Genomic DNA, 13201 nt, shown 5'->3' with positions numbered 1-13201 from the left:
TACCCTAGGGTATGAATACTTCATCTCCATATTATTCCCTGCACACTTAAGGTTAGAGACACATATAATAAAATATTCCTGACCCATTCCACAAGAAACAACAACCACATAAAGTGGAACGGGTCACATTTGCATTGTGACTCTCAAAACTCCCTAAAACAATCACCTACATCAGATTTGAATGTAAAACCTTCAATAATAGTATCAAATGATAGTACAAACACTCCTCTACATTTAAAAATCCATTCCCAATAAAAAATGAGGCAAAGAAAAAGAGTTTTAGACCAATAAAGTGGAGATTTAGACCAAAATTCCAAGGAAAACCTTGTATTTTTATTGCCAAACCCCAAACTCTTATAATGCCAAGAAAATTCGACCCTCTACCTCTTCATTTTGGATCATAAAAAACATATTTAAACCTCTTCCCTTCATGGAAACCTAAAACCAACTCTTAACCACCCATACAACCACTTTTGGGTGTTTACAACTGTAATTTATTGTCAAATTGACACTTTTAGTTGTCAATTGACAAGTTTTTAACCTTTTTGCATCTTGACACTTTCTAATCAACTTTATTACATTAATATGGTCACACAAGACCTTATGAAACTTAAAATTCTCATGAAAAACCTATTCTACCCATTTGACCCCATTACATTATTCATTTTGACATTATTTGCCCAACATGGCAATTTTGACAACTTATTACAAAATGACTCATTACATGAGTTTGATGACTCTAAATGACATTATTATCCATGTTAAAAATATCAAATGGTCATTTTAACCTCATAGACCTAATTATCTCATAAATCTTCATTATGGCCTCATGGTGGCCAATCTTGACTTGGGTGCTCCTGCACCACAAATCAACAACAAAGGCTATATGGGACAAATTGGAGACTCTGAATGAAGGTGACCCTACTGTTATAATTGCTAAACTTGATGGTTATCAGGTAAGGTATGAAAATCTGAAGATGGAAGAAGATGAAAGGATTACTGCTTTTATGGAGAGAGTTAATGAGATTGTTTTGGAAATTCAATGTTGTGGTGGATCTCTAAGAGAAGATGAAATAGTTTCTAAAGTACTGAGAGCTTTGCCATTAGCTTATAAGATGAAGGCTACTGTAATTAATGTGTTGAGAACTATGGAAAAGACCTCTATTAATAGGGATACCTTGGTTGGGAAATTATCTTCTTTTGAGATTGAGTAATTTGGACCCTCTGGAGTTGTTAAACTTGAACCTGCTTTTCATGCATCTACATCATCTACTGGAAAGAGTGATTGGAAAGATTTATATGTGAAGGAACTAGAGGATATGAAGAAAGAAGATGAAGAGTTTGAGCAACTTGAAGCCTTATTTTCTAGAAGAGTACCTAAAGAACCATCAGGAAGTAAGTATGAAGGAAAATCACCTTTTAAATGTTTTGCATGTAATAAGATGGGTCATTTTACATCTAGATGTCCTAAAAGGAATTGAAGATTTGAAGAAAGAGCTAGAAAATATTTTAGGCCTAACCATGATTATCAGAACAAGCATAAGTATAGGAAAAAGAAAGACAAATCATGCTACTATGCAGATGAGGAAGGTGTGAATGATTATGATGATGAACCGACACAAGATTCAGCTAGTGGATCTGGCAATGGAAAGGAAGGGTATTTTTGGTTATCAAGGAAGATGATCTTGTACCTGAAGAGAAGGCCCTTGCTACTAAAATTGAAGACAAGGATGAATGGGTAATTGACAGTGGATTTTCACATCGTATGAATGGAGATAAAAGGAAGTTCTTATCTATGCAAGAATTTTATGGTGGTCTAGTTAGATTTGGAGATGACAAAGCATGCATGATCAAGGGAAAAGGAACAATATCATTGGACAGTAAGCATAACACTGATAATGTTTATTATGTTGAAGGTTTAAGGCATAATCTTTTGAGTGTAGGACAATTGGTGGATAAGGGATTTTAGTTACAGTGCAACGATGGAAAATGCAAGATTATCAATAGATCTGGTTTGGCAATTGCAACTGGTACACAAACTAAAGGTAATATCTTTCATTTGAACTCCAATGAGAAGACATGTTTGATTGCACAAATTAATGAGAGTTGGGTATGGCATAAGAGGTTGTGTCATGTGAATTTTGATTGCATTGTGAAGATCAATTCTACTAAGGCAGTGAGAGATATACCTAAGATTGTAAAGCCCTATAATCCGATATGTAAGGAATGTCAAATGGGAAAGAAAGTCAGGATTTTTTTTAAGAGTATACAAGAAAAATCAGGATTGCTAATCATTGATGATTATTCTAGAATGATGTGGGTTAGTTTTCTAAGGGAGAAGTTTGAAGCATTTGCAAAGTCTAAAATCTTTAAACCTAAAGTTGAGACAAAGACATCATTGAAGATTAAATGTTTAAGGTCAGATTAGAGTGGAGAATTCACATCCAGTGAATTTAACCATTATTGTGAGAAGAATGGGATAAGGAGACAGTTGTCTGCACCTCAGACACGTTAGCATAATGGATTTGTGGAAAGGAAGAACATAACTATCTTGGATGCAGCTAAAACCATGATAATGGAAGTTGATCTGCCTCATATATACTGGAGAGAAGCTATAAGCATGATGGTATACACATTCAACAAAGTTCATATCAAAGGAGATACCGATAAGACACCTTATGATTTATGGTTTGGTCATACACCTACAGTTAAGTATTTCAGAATCTTTGGTAGTAAATGCTATATCAAAAGAGATGATTCCATTGAAAAGTTTGATCCTAGATGTGATGAAGTATTATTTCTTGGTTATTCTAATGAAAGCAAAGCATATAGATGTTATAACAAAAGATTGCAGATAATTGTGGAGAGCACAAATGTCAAAGTGGATCAGCAGAACAAAAGTCAAATCAGAACTTATGAGAGAGAACCGACAGTATGATATTAACTTAACCGGTAGAAACTATACCAGATCAAAATGTTGAACCATTTACTCCGGCAATATCAGAAAATTTAATAGTAACTGAAGATTGGGACAGAGGAACAGAAAATCAGAAGACTCCTAGATATGTAAGGTTGAATCTTTCTAAAGATCAGATCATTGGTGACAAAAGCAAAGGAGTGATGATAAGAACAAGTTTGGTAGCTAATGAGGTATGTTTTATTTCTCAAGTTGAACTGGCATTAGTATTTGAAGCTTGTAGAGATGAATATTGGATGAAAGCTATGGAAGAAGAATTAGATCAGATAGAAAAGAATAACACATGGACTTTAGTTCCCCATCTTATAAATAAGAATGTTATTGGAACTAAATGGGTTTTTAGGAATAAATTGAATGAGGATGGACAAGTTGTGAGGAATAAAGCTAGATTGGTTTGTAAATGTTATTCTCATAAGGAAGGAATTGATTATGGTGAAACCTTTGCACCGGTAACTAGGATTGAAGCTACAAGATTATTTCTTGCTTATGTTGCTCATAAGAATTACAAGGTTTATCAGATGGATGTTAAGTGTGCATTTCTGAATAGAGATCTTGAAGAGGAAGTATATATTGAGAAACCTGATAGATTTTCACTTTCAAATGACAAAAACATGGTTTGCATGTTAAGGAAAGCTTTATATGGATTGAAACAAGCCCCTAGAGCTTGGTATGCAAGACTGGATAAATATCTTTTGAAGCTTGATTTTACTAAAGGTAATGCTGACAGTAATTTATATTATAAGATCATTGATGATGACACATTTATTATTGAGGTCTTTGTTGATGATATCATTTTTGGAGGTGAAGATAAGTTGTGTATGGAATTCTCTAACAATATGAAGAATGAATTTGAGATGTGTATGATTGGGGAGATGAGATTTTTCTTAGGTTTGCAGATTACTCAAACTGATAAAGGTATTTTCATTTGTCAAACTAAGTATGTTGGAGAGTTGTTGAAGAAATTTGGTATGGAAAATTGTAAACAGGTTAGTACTCCTATGGTTACAAGTGAGAAATTGACAAAGATAGATGCATCTACATCGGTAAATCCTACTAGGTAAAAATCTATGATTGGTGGTTTGTTATATCTGACTCAGACTAGACCAGATATAATGAATGTAGTTTGTATTGTATCAAGATATCAGAGTGATCCTAGAGAAAATCGTGAGAGTGCGGTGAAAAGGATTTTCAGGTATTTGTAGGGAACAACTGAATATGGTTTGTGGTATCCTAAAAATGATGACTTTACATTATGTGCATAGACAGATGCAGATTGGGCTGGAGATGTTGGTGACCAGAAGAGAACATCCAGTGGAGCTTTCTTTCTTGGAAAGAAAGTTGTTTCATGGATCAACAAGAAGAATTCATGCACTTCTTTATCTACTACTGAAGCTAAGTATGTTGATGCTGGTACTAATTGTACACAAGTTCTATGGATGAAGCAAATGTTGAAGGATATAAAGGTGGATTGTAATGAATCGGTAGTTATTGTCATGCCTGTGAAGTGTGATACCTACAACTGCAACACAAACACTCAATAGATCATTACAAGCAATGTTAGCAAATAAGAAGCAAATGAAAGATGAACCAAGACAAAGCAACCTATCGCCTCCTAAGAGATGAGAGTCTGGATTTTCTCTCAGATCTGGATAAGCAATCCTAGTGACTTGACTACACCTAGATGGAGGATTTGAAATGATAATGATATGCAAAAGTGAGATTGATTAAGCTAGATTGATCCAAGAGAGTAATTAAGCTAAAGATATGCATGATTAAGCTATGATGATGATGCAATTAAGCTAGAAAAGAGATTGATTAAGCTACATGATTCAATAATTATGCTAGAAACTGATCAAATTAAGCTAAATCTAAGATGCAATTGCCTATAATAACAATTCTCAAATGATATGCCTATACTAACAATAGCTAAATTAATAATAAGATGGGATCCTTTGTGCTCCAAAATGGGATATATTTATAGGATTTCCAAGGCCAGGGGTGAGGTGGTAGGAATCAATGGTCAAGATTGAGTCTGAAGATATCAAGGGTGAAATTGGAGGAGGTTAGAGAAGAGGTTGGAAGAAGGGACACTTGTCATCTCTATGGTGACAAGTGTCAACAAGCCTTGCTCATAAAAGGGCAAGTGTCCAAGAAAGGAGACATGTGGCCAAAGTGCCATGTGTCTCAAGGGAAGAATATCCACACCATAGGAGGTTAAGATAAGGAGGTTAGAATGTGCAAGATAGGATAGGGTAAGGTTAGAGGGATGGTTAGGTCAGGTAGATAGAATTTAAGAGGCATGTGGGTAATTTGAATTTAAAAATTCAAATAATAGGAAAAGACTAATTAATTTTTAACAACTCATAAATTGATTTGTTTTAATTAATTAGGAGATTAGAAGAAATGAATTTAAATGGAGAGAGGATTAATTAATTTAAATTAATTAATCAAAGGGGACTATTGAAATGAACCTATTAAATAAATCCTTAGATTTATTAATAAGTAGATGAAAGGGAGACTTTAATCAAATTGCTAATGAATTCAATTAAATTAGGAAGGGGGATTAATTAAATAATTGCTTATTTAATTAATTATCTTCAGACCATTTTTAGGCGTATACATTATGCCCCTCTTTGAAGTGAGGTGTGATGATGTGTTAATTCAAAGAATAAACTCATTTTGATGATGATATTGGTTAGATAGGATGTCTGAGATATTGATTGATAAATTGCAGTACGATGATTTCCCCTTGGGAGATCAATTGAGATAATTGACCTTTGGAGTTTTTGGATCTTTGCGAAATTGATATCCCGATTAGAAATGATTTGATTTCTGCAATTGTGGTTGATGAAAATGCGAGTTCTATGATCATGGTGATGTGGTTCTTGATTATTGATAAAGATTGATTGATTAGATTGATAAGATCAAGATTCAGTCTGGTTTCAGGAATGACACCTCCTATATAAGAGAAAGATGATCAAAGTGTCCGGTTTTAGGAACGATATATCCTATATAAGACATGATCAGAATGTCTGGTTTTAGGAAAGATACATCTTGTATAAGACATGATAGAATCAATTTAGATGTGATCAATTGATAGAATTGATAATGTTGATTGAGCAAAGAACTGACAGATTTGTTGATATCAAGTTACAGGAAGATTCGGATATGCTGATGTTCATTCGGTTGAGGGAGTAACATAAGATTTTCATTGGGTCGACAATATCTGGAGAGAAATGAGTCATCAGTCTGATTGCATATACACTTATGATGATACCTTGATGATTCCTTTGATAGATTTAACCTTGGATAAAATGAGCATGTGGGATTCCATGCAAGAATGAGATGCAAGCTAAATGCAAAGCTACGACCGGACCAGTCACTGGGTTATTGCATTTTGTCATCATTGAGCTTTTTAAAATGTGGGAAGTGAGTGCAAACATCGATGGTATAATTGAACCATGATGACCTGAGTACTACTTTCCTAGATTTTGATATGGCAAGTTAGCAAAGCATCGAGGTATAATTGAACCAAGATGACCTAAGTGTTGCTTGTGTAAAACAGGCAGTATTAACCATTTCAATATGCAAATTGGAAATATCTTCGATGATACTCTGCTGATCATGTCCTCAAACAAATTTGCACATATTAATGATTAATTTATAGACAACAGACAAGAAAAATATCATGTCCCTTCCTTGTTCCTCTAGTCAGAGACATCATGGAGTCACTCAGAAATCATGATAGCGAAAATCAAGATAGAAAAGTTGAACAACCATGCTGAAATCATTATCCAAAAGATACCATCCATTGAAAAGTGTGTGATGTGCTTAGACTGACATGTGATAGTTTGATGGTTGATAATTTGATCTCGTGTTCAACATTGGATATGTCTCAGTTTTTTCTTGATAATAGTTTCCTAAATATTGTTTTTCCTGTTTGATTAAGATCAAAACGATTGAAAAATTTACCCCTAGCTAGGTGCAGGATTTTGCCCCAAACCTAGAAACAAATTCATTATGATATACCCAATTATCCAAACCATGGCAAGAAGCCACCCGAGATGCCTGCGTATGTACAAAGGCTTTATTATGGATATGAACATCGCTGATGGAAAAGAATGCAAGTGGAAGGATGGATGAACGAATAGATGGAAGAGCTAGCAGATACATAGCGCTTGTTTGCCAAGTTTTCACCATCTATTTTTATTGCACTTTTTCTCATATTTGATTTTTTTTTTTCTAGTTTTTCACAGTTTTTGGATTTTACTGCTTTTTCACTATTTTTGGATTTATTTATTTTTTCACTATTTTTGGATTTTCTACTTTTTCAGACATAAAACTTCTTCAGATGCATGCTATTGATGGGTTCCTCGAGCCAATCCCCATCCTGTGTTGATAGATGATATGCTCCTGACCCAAAAACTACTGTGACCACAAATGGACCTAACCAGTTTGGTTCAAACTTTCCTTTCTTTTCTTGATCTGCTTGGTTGCATGGATTTTCTTTGAGTACTAGTTCCCCAACTTAAAATGTTCTCAGTTTGACCTTATGATTATAACTACGTCACACTTTTTTCTGATATACATTTAAATGATCAAAGGCATTTTTTCTTCATTCATGGATTAATTTTAACTCCTGCAATCTAGATACTTGTTGTTCTTCATCTGGGATAAGACCTTTTAATGATACTTATAGAGAGGGTATATCTACTTCTATTGGCAGTATTGCTTCTGATCCATAGACAAGAGAGAAAGGTGTGGAACCTGTTGGTGTGTGGATATTGGTACGGTATGCCCATAAAGCAGGGTTCAATTGAATATGCCAATCTCTACCAGCATCATTCACTATCTTTTTGAGGATTTTCAAAATAGTTTTGTTTGATGCTTCTGCTTTCCCATTCCCTAATGGATAGTAGGGTGTGGAAAATCTGTGTTGGATCTTGAATTTCTCACATAGTTCTTGGACATCCTGATTCTTGAATGGTTGCCCATTATCACTGATAATGGTCATGGATATTCCATAGCGACAGATGATGTAGTTCAAGATAAATGCAACAATTTGTTTTCCTGTGATATTGATGAGAGGTATTGCCTCAATCCATTTTGCGAAATATTTTGTAGCTACAAGGATAAATTTGTGACCATTAGATGAAGAAGGATGTGTCTTTCCTTCTAGATCAAGAACCCACTAGCAGAAAGGCGAGAGATGTTGCCAAAGCATGAAGTTCTTGTGCTGGTGCATGAATCAAATTCCCATGGTGACATTGTTTGCATGTTCTAGCTATCTGAAAAGAATCTCATTCCATAGTTGGCCAATAATAGCCCAAGCATATGAGTTTTTTCAAAAGGGTAAGACCACTTGAATGAGTGCCACAAATGTCGTTATGGACTTCATTTAAGGCCTTCTCAGATTCATCTTGTTCGAGGCATCTTAAAAGAGTGTTATCTAGACCTTGTTTAAACAGGGTATCCACGATGAGAGTATAATGGGAGGATTGGCGAATAAAGTTTCTATTTTCATTTTTTGATAAGTAAGGAGGGAGGATATTATATTTTAGGTATGTGTAAGTTTGTCCATAGTGGGATGAATCATTCCCAACAAGGTGACAGATAGTTTTGGAATCAAGACAATTATGAGCAGGGTAAAACAACTCTTCCACCAAGAATTCATAACAATGTTGATTTTCTTGTATCTGAAGGAGAGAAGCAAGTGTTGCCATGGCATCTGCTGCTTTGTTGTCATTCCTTGGAATCTACTGAAAAATTATTTCTACAAAGTATTTTTTGATATCATCAACCATCTTTTTATAAGGCATTAACTTTTCATCCTTTGTTTGATAATCATCATTGATTTGATTGATGGCGAGCTGAGAGTCTCCAAAGACTTGAAGTTGTTTATTGTTCCATTCTATAGCCATTTTGATACCTATAACCAAAGCTTCAAATTCTATTGTATTGTTGGTACATGGAAAGCTTAATTTGTAGGCTTTTGGAATTGTGTGACCTTGTGGTGTGATGAATAGAATACCTGCTCTTGATCCATGCTATGTATATGAACCATCAAAGTATAGTTGCCATGTTTTTGTGGTGACCGTTAGGATACCAGCATCAGAAAACACAATTTGTAAAGGATGATCATGTTGAAGTGGTGCCTCTGCTAATTGGTCTACAATGACTTGTCCCTTTATAGCTTTTTTATCAACATACTCAACATCATGATCCATTTTTCTAGTCGTCCTGTTAATGTTGCCTTGCTGAGAAAATACTTCAAAGGATCGATTTTAGCTATCAACTTGATGGAGTGAGATAGTAGATAGTGTCTTAATTTTCGAGAAGCAAAAATGAATGCCAAGCATGCTTTATCTATTGGTGAATAGTTGATCTTGTATCCCACTAATGTTCTACTAATATAGTAGATGGCTCGTTCTTTTCCTTCATCATCCTGTTGTGCAAGCAGAACTCCTAATGATACTTCAGTGGTCGATAGATAGAGTAACAATGACTTTCCTAGAATTGGCGACATTAGGATGGGTGGTTGCATGAGATAGGCCCTGATTTTGTTGAACGCGCCCTCACATTGATGGTCCCACTTGAAATGAACATTTTTGTGCAATAGATGAGTAAATGGTTGACATTTATCTGCTAGTTGAGCAACAAATCTTCTGATTGATAGGAGTCTTCTTTGGAGTGATCTAAGTTGACTGATTTGCTTGGGAGATACCATTTCCATGATTGCTTTGACCTTATTTGGATCTACTTCGATACCTCTAGCTGAAACAATGTATCCCAATAGTTTGCCTGAAGTGACACCAAAGGCAAATTTCTTGGGATTTAGCAGTAGCTTATACTGTTCTAACCTATCAAAGATCTTTTCTAGTATCTCTATATTTTCTTCTTTGTTGTATGATTTGGCCAAGATGTCATCCACATAATCTTCCATGAATGTATGCATCATGTCATGGAATATCCTTGTCATAGCTCTCTGATATGTGGCACCTGCATTCTTTAGTCCAAAAGGTATGAAGTTCCAGCAAAAAGTATCCCATGCACATATGAAGGTTGTCTTTTCTTGATCTTTAGGTGCTATTTTTTTCTGATTGTATCTGGAGAAGCCATCCATTAGAGAAAACATGGAGTGTCCAACAGTTAAATCTACAATGATGTCAATGTTAGGCAAAGGAAAGTCATCCTTTGGACATGCATTATTAAGATCTCTGAAGTATGTGCATATTCTGATACTTTTATCTGGTTTTGAAATAGGAATGATGTTTGATACCCATTGAGGATATGCTATAGGTTTGATGAATCCTACATCCAGTAATTTCTTTAGTTCTGCTTTGACCAGGAGAGCGATATGTGGATGCATCTTCCTTAATTTCTGTTTAACTGGTTTGGCTCTGGGACTAACATTTAAGTGATGCATAATAAGCTATGGATCCAATCCTGCCATGTCTGCATATAACCAGGCGAAATTGATTTGCCATCATTTGAAGAATTCCATATATTGTTGCCTTCTTCTTCTGATAGAGAAGTTGCTAGATGTAGGATCTTTGGTTAGTTTGTTGTCCCAATGTTAACTGCCTTTGTTGGTTCGATCAAAATTGATGACCTTTCTTGATAGTACTCAGGTAAAGTGTCAAATATCCCTTCTCCCAGAACCTCGAGGAGGTTTTCACCATTAGATGTGTCCTTTATTTTTACTTTTTCCTGATCTAATGTTGCCAAGAAATAGTTTTCAGCATTAGACCTAATATTACTTTCTTTATTTTTCTTTTTGCGACTAGGAGATTTGGCACCCACTTGATTGGAAGGTGCGTTGTTGAAATTACTGGTGAGAGTTGTTGCGGGTTCAATTGCATTACAATATATGGATATGGTGTTGTCATTAGGAAAGGTATCAATGATAGTATGTCCTTCATTTTCCCAATCAATAACTTCGGGGTGGATTAGAGGTAAGGGGTCCTTAGGTTGAGATGATTCGAGAGTATCTAGGTTCATGATAGATATGTAAAAGTTTTCAATATGTATGTCAATGTCTTGAACAATACTCTCGTTAGAATGACATCACACGAGGAGCTCCTGATTGTCCTTGATTAAGTCCAAGTCAGCCCTATGTGATTCTAATTCAAGTGGGCTAGTTCCTAACATATTCCCTGCATACATGTGAACTACATTGACTCCTACATCTTCTTCAGCAATTTTCTTCAGCTGATTCTTCAGAGTGATAGGAATCACATTCCCATTTGTTAGAATATGTCTCACTTGTAGCTTGCAATCTATAGATTTGTTCATATAGTATTTGATTTGTTTCTTCAACTTTTCTTACTATATCTTTTCTTCTTTCATATTCAACCTCTTCTGGACTGAGATTGAGTTATGTCAACCTTGCTATGAGCTCTCCTTGATTAGTACTAGGATCATGCTTGTTTTGATTGAGATTTAAGGTTGCTTGGGAGGTGCTTTTAGTTTATTTTTCCTGTTGATTTGAAGCTTGCTTCTTTTCCCATTTCATGTTTTCTTGTGCTTGTTGCTTAGCTGGTGTTTCTTCTCTTTCAATTGCCTGTTGTTCTTGTCTATTTTCATATTCCTCTTGTTGTTGGCTAAAAGATGTGTCTTCTAGTAGAGTAACTTATCCATACCCTAAGCCTGCTTTGCCTATAGCCTGCTGAGTGTAAGGTTAGATAGGATCTGATATACCTTCTTTTCTTTTTCCAATAGGACCTGTTCCAATGTATCCCATTTTTCTAAGAATGTTAAATCCTTTTCCATACTTTTTTGTAGGTATGCAGATATTGTTGATCTTTTGTTGGACTTCTTCATCCTTGTATAGCCATTGTAGTATATATTTGTCTTCTATTTCCTCTAATAATGTCCCAGCACTAACAAATGCTCCATCAAATATCGGAAGATGTTTCACAATTGGTTGTTGTTTAGATTTTGATGGTTTTTCAAAAGATTTAGGAGAAAGTGGTAATTGTGATATTGAATATTCTCCATTCCCTCAATCTCTTAGCTGCATTTGTTTTTCCATACTTGACAAAATTGAGGTAAATGATTTTTCTTTAGATTGTGTGTTTGAAGATGATGCCTCCCTATTATGAGGAACAATGACCTCTTGAGCTGGTTTGATATTACTACAATACTGAAATGGATTTGAATCTACTGAGATCGTGATTTCCTTCCCATTGTAGGGAAACTTTAGGCACTGATGATATGTTGAGGGAACAACTTGTATGTCATGTATCCAGAGTCTTCCCAAGAGTATGTTGTATGATAAGTCCAAGTCTAGAACTTGGCATAATGTGTCTTTCTATAAAGGTCACACTCTGATGGGTAACATCACAATTCCTTTAGAGGAACGCTCTTCTTCATCATAGGCTTTAATGGTGATCTTTTTCTGGGGATCAACTGCATCTTCTGAATAACCTAGAACACGAACTAGACTCAATGAGAAAATATTTAAGCCAGCACCTCCATCTATTGGGACATGTTTGACTCGCGTCTTATTAATGATGACTTTGATATGCAACTGAGCATTATGGGGATGTTGCAAGGACATGTCGTCATCTTCAGTGAATGATAAGCAATGAGGGGTTGTGAGGTGTCCCACCATGGTTTGGAATTGATCTATATCTAGATCTTTAGAAACTGTTGTATCTACTAATTCTCTTTCAAGAATTTATTTGTGTGCGGGTGAAACTTTAAAATTTGTAAGATGGATATTTGCACGAGCGTTTTCTGCAATTGCTCCACTAGATTATATTGTTTTGCAGTGGATGACATGTTAGTGGTAGGACCCGGCAAAAAAACTTTATATTTTCTTCTTGTGATAGCATGACCAGGTTCTTGATTTTGCTTTTCTTTAACTACAATCACATATACCACATTATCATATGTATGAGCGTAGTTTACCTTTTCTTTACCCTTACCATTATTTGTTGCTAATGATTCACCCTTCTCATAGTTTGGAAGCGGAGTTTTAAAAGTTGTATGAGATTCATTTGTTGTATGTCCATCCATAGTTATTACTCCATTATCAATCAAATCTTGGATGGCATGTTTCAACCACTAACAATTATTTGTGTGATGCCCCTTGTTTTTATGGAAATCGCAATAATGGTTATCATTCCACCAAGGGGGTTTTACTTGAGGTTCATAGTTCCTTCCTTCTGGAAAAGTAATCAATTTGTTTGCAAGAAGTGTCTTTAGTGCTGACCCAAG

The sequence above is a fragment of the Cryptomeria japonica genome, chromosome 6, assembly GCF_030272615.1.
Source record: "Cryptomeria japonica chromosome 6, Sugi_1.0, whole genome shotgun sequence".
Classification (NCBI taxonomy): Eukaryota; Viridiplantae; Streptophyta; class Pinopsida; order Cupressales; family Cupressaceae; genus Cryptomeria; species Cryptomeria japonica.
Note: the sequence above shows the minus strand (reverse complement) of the source record.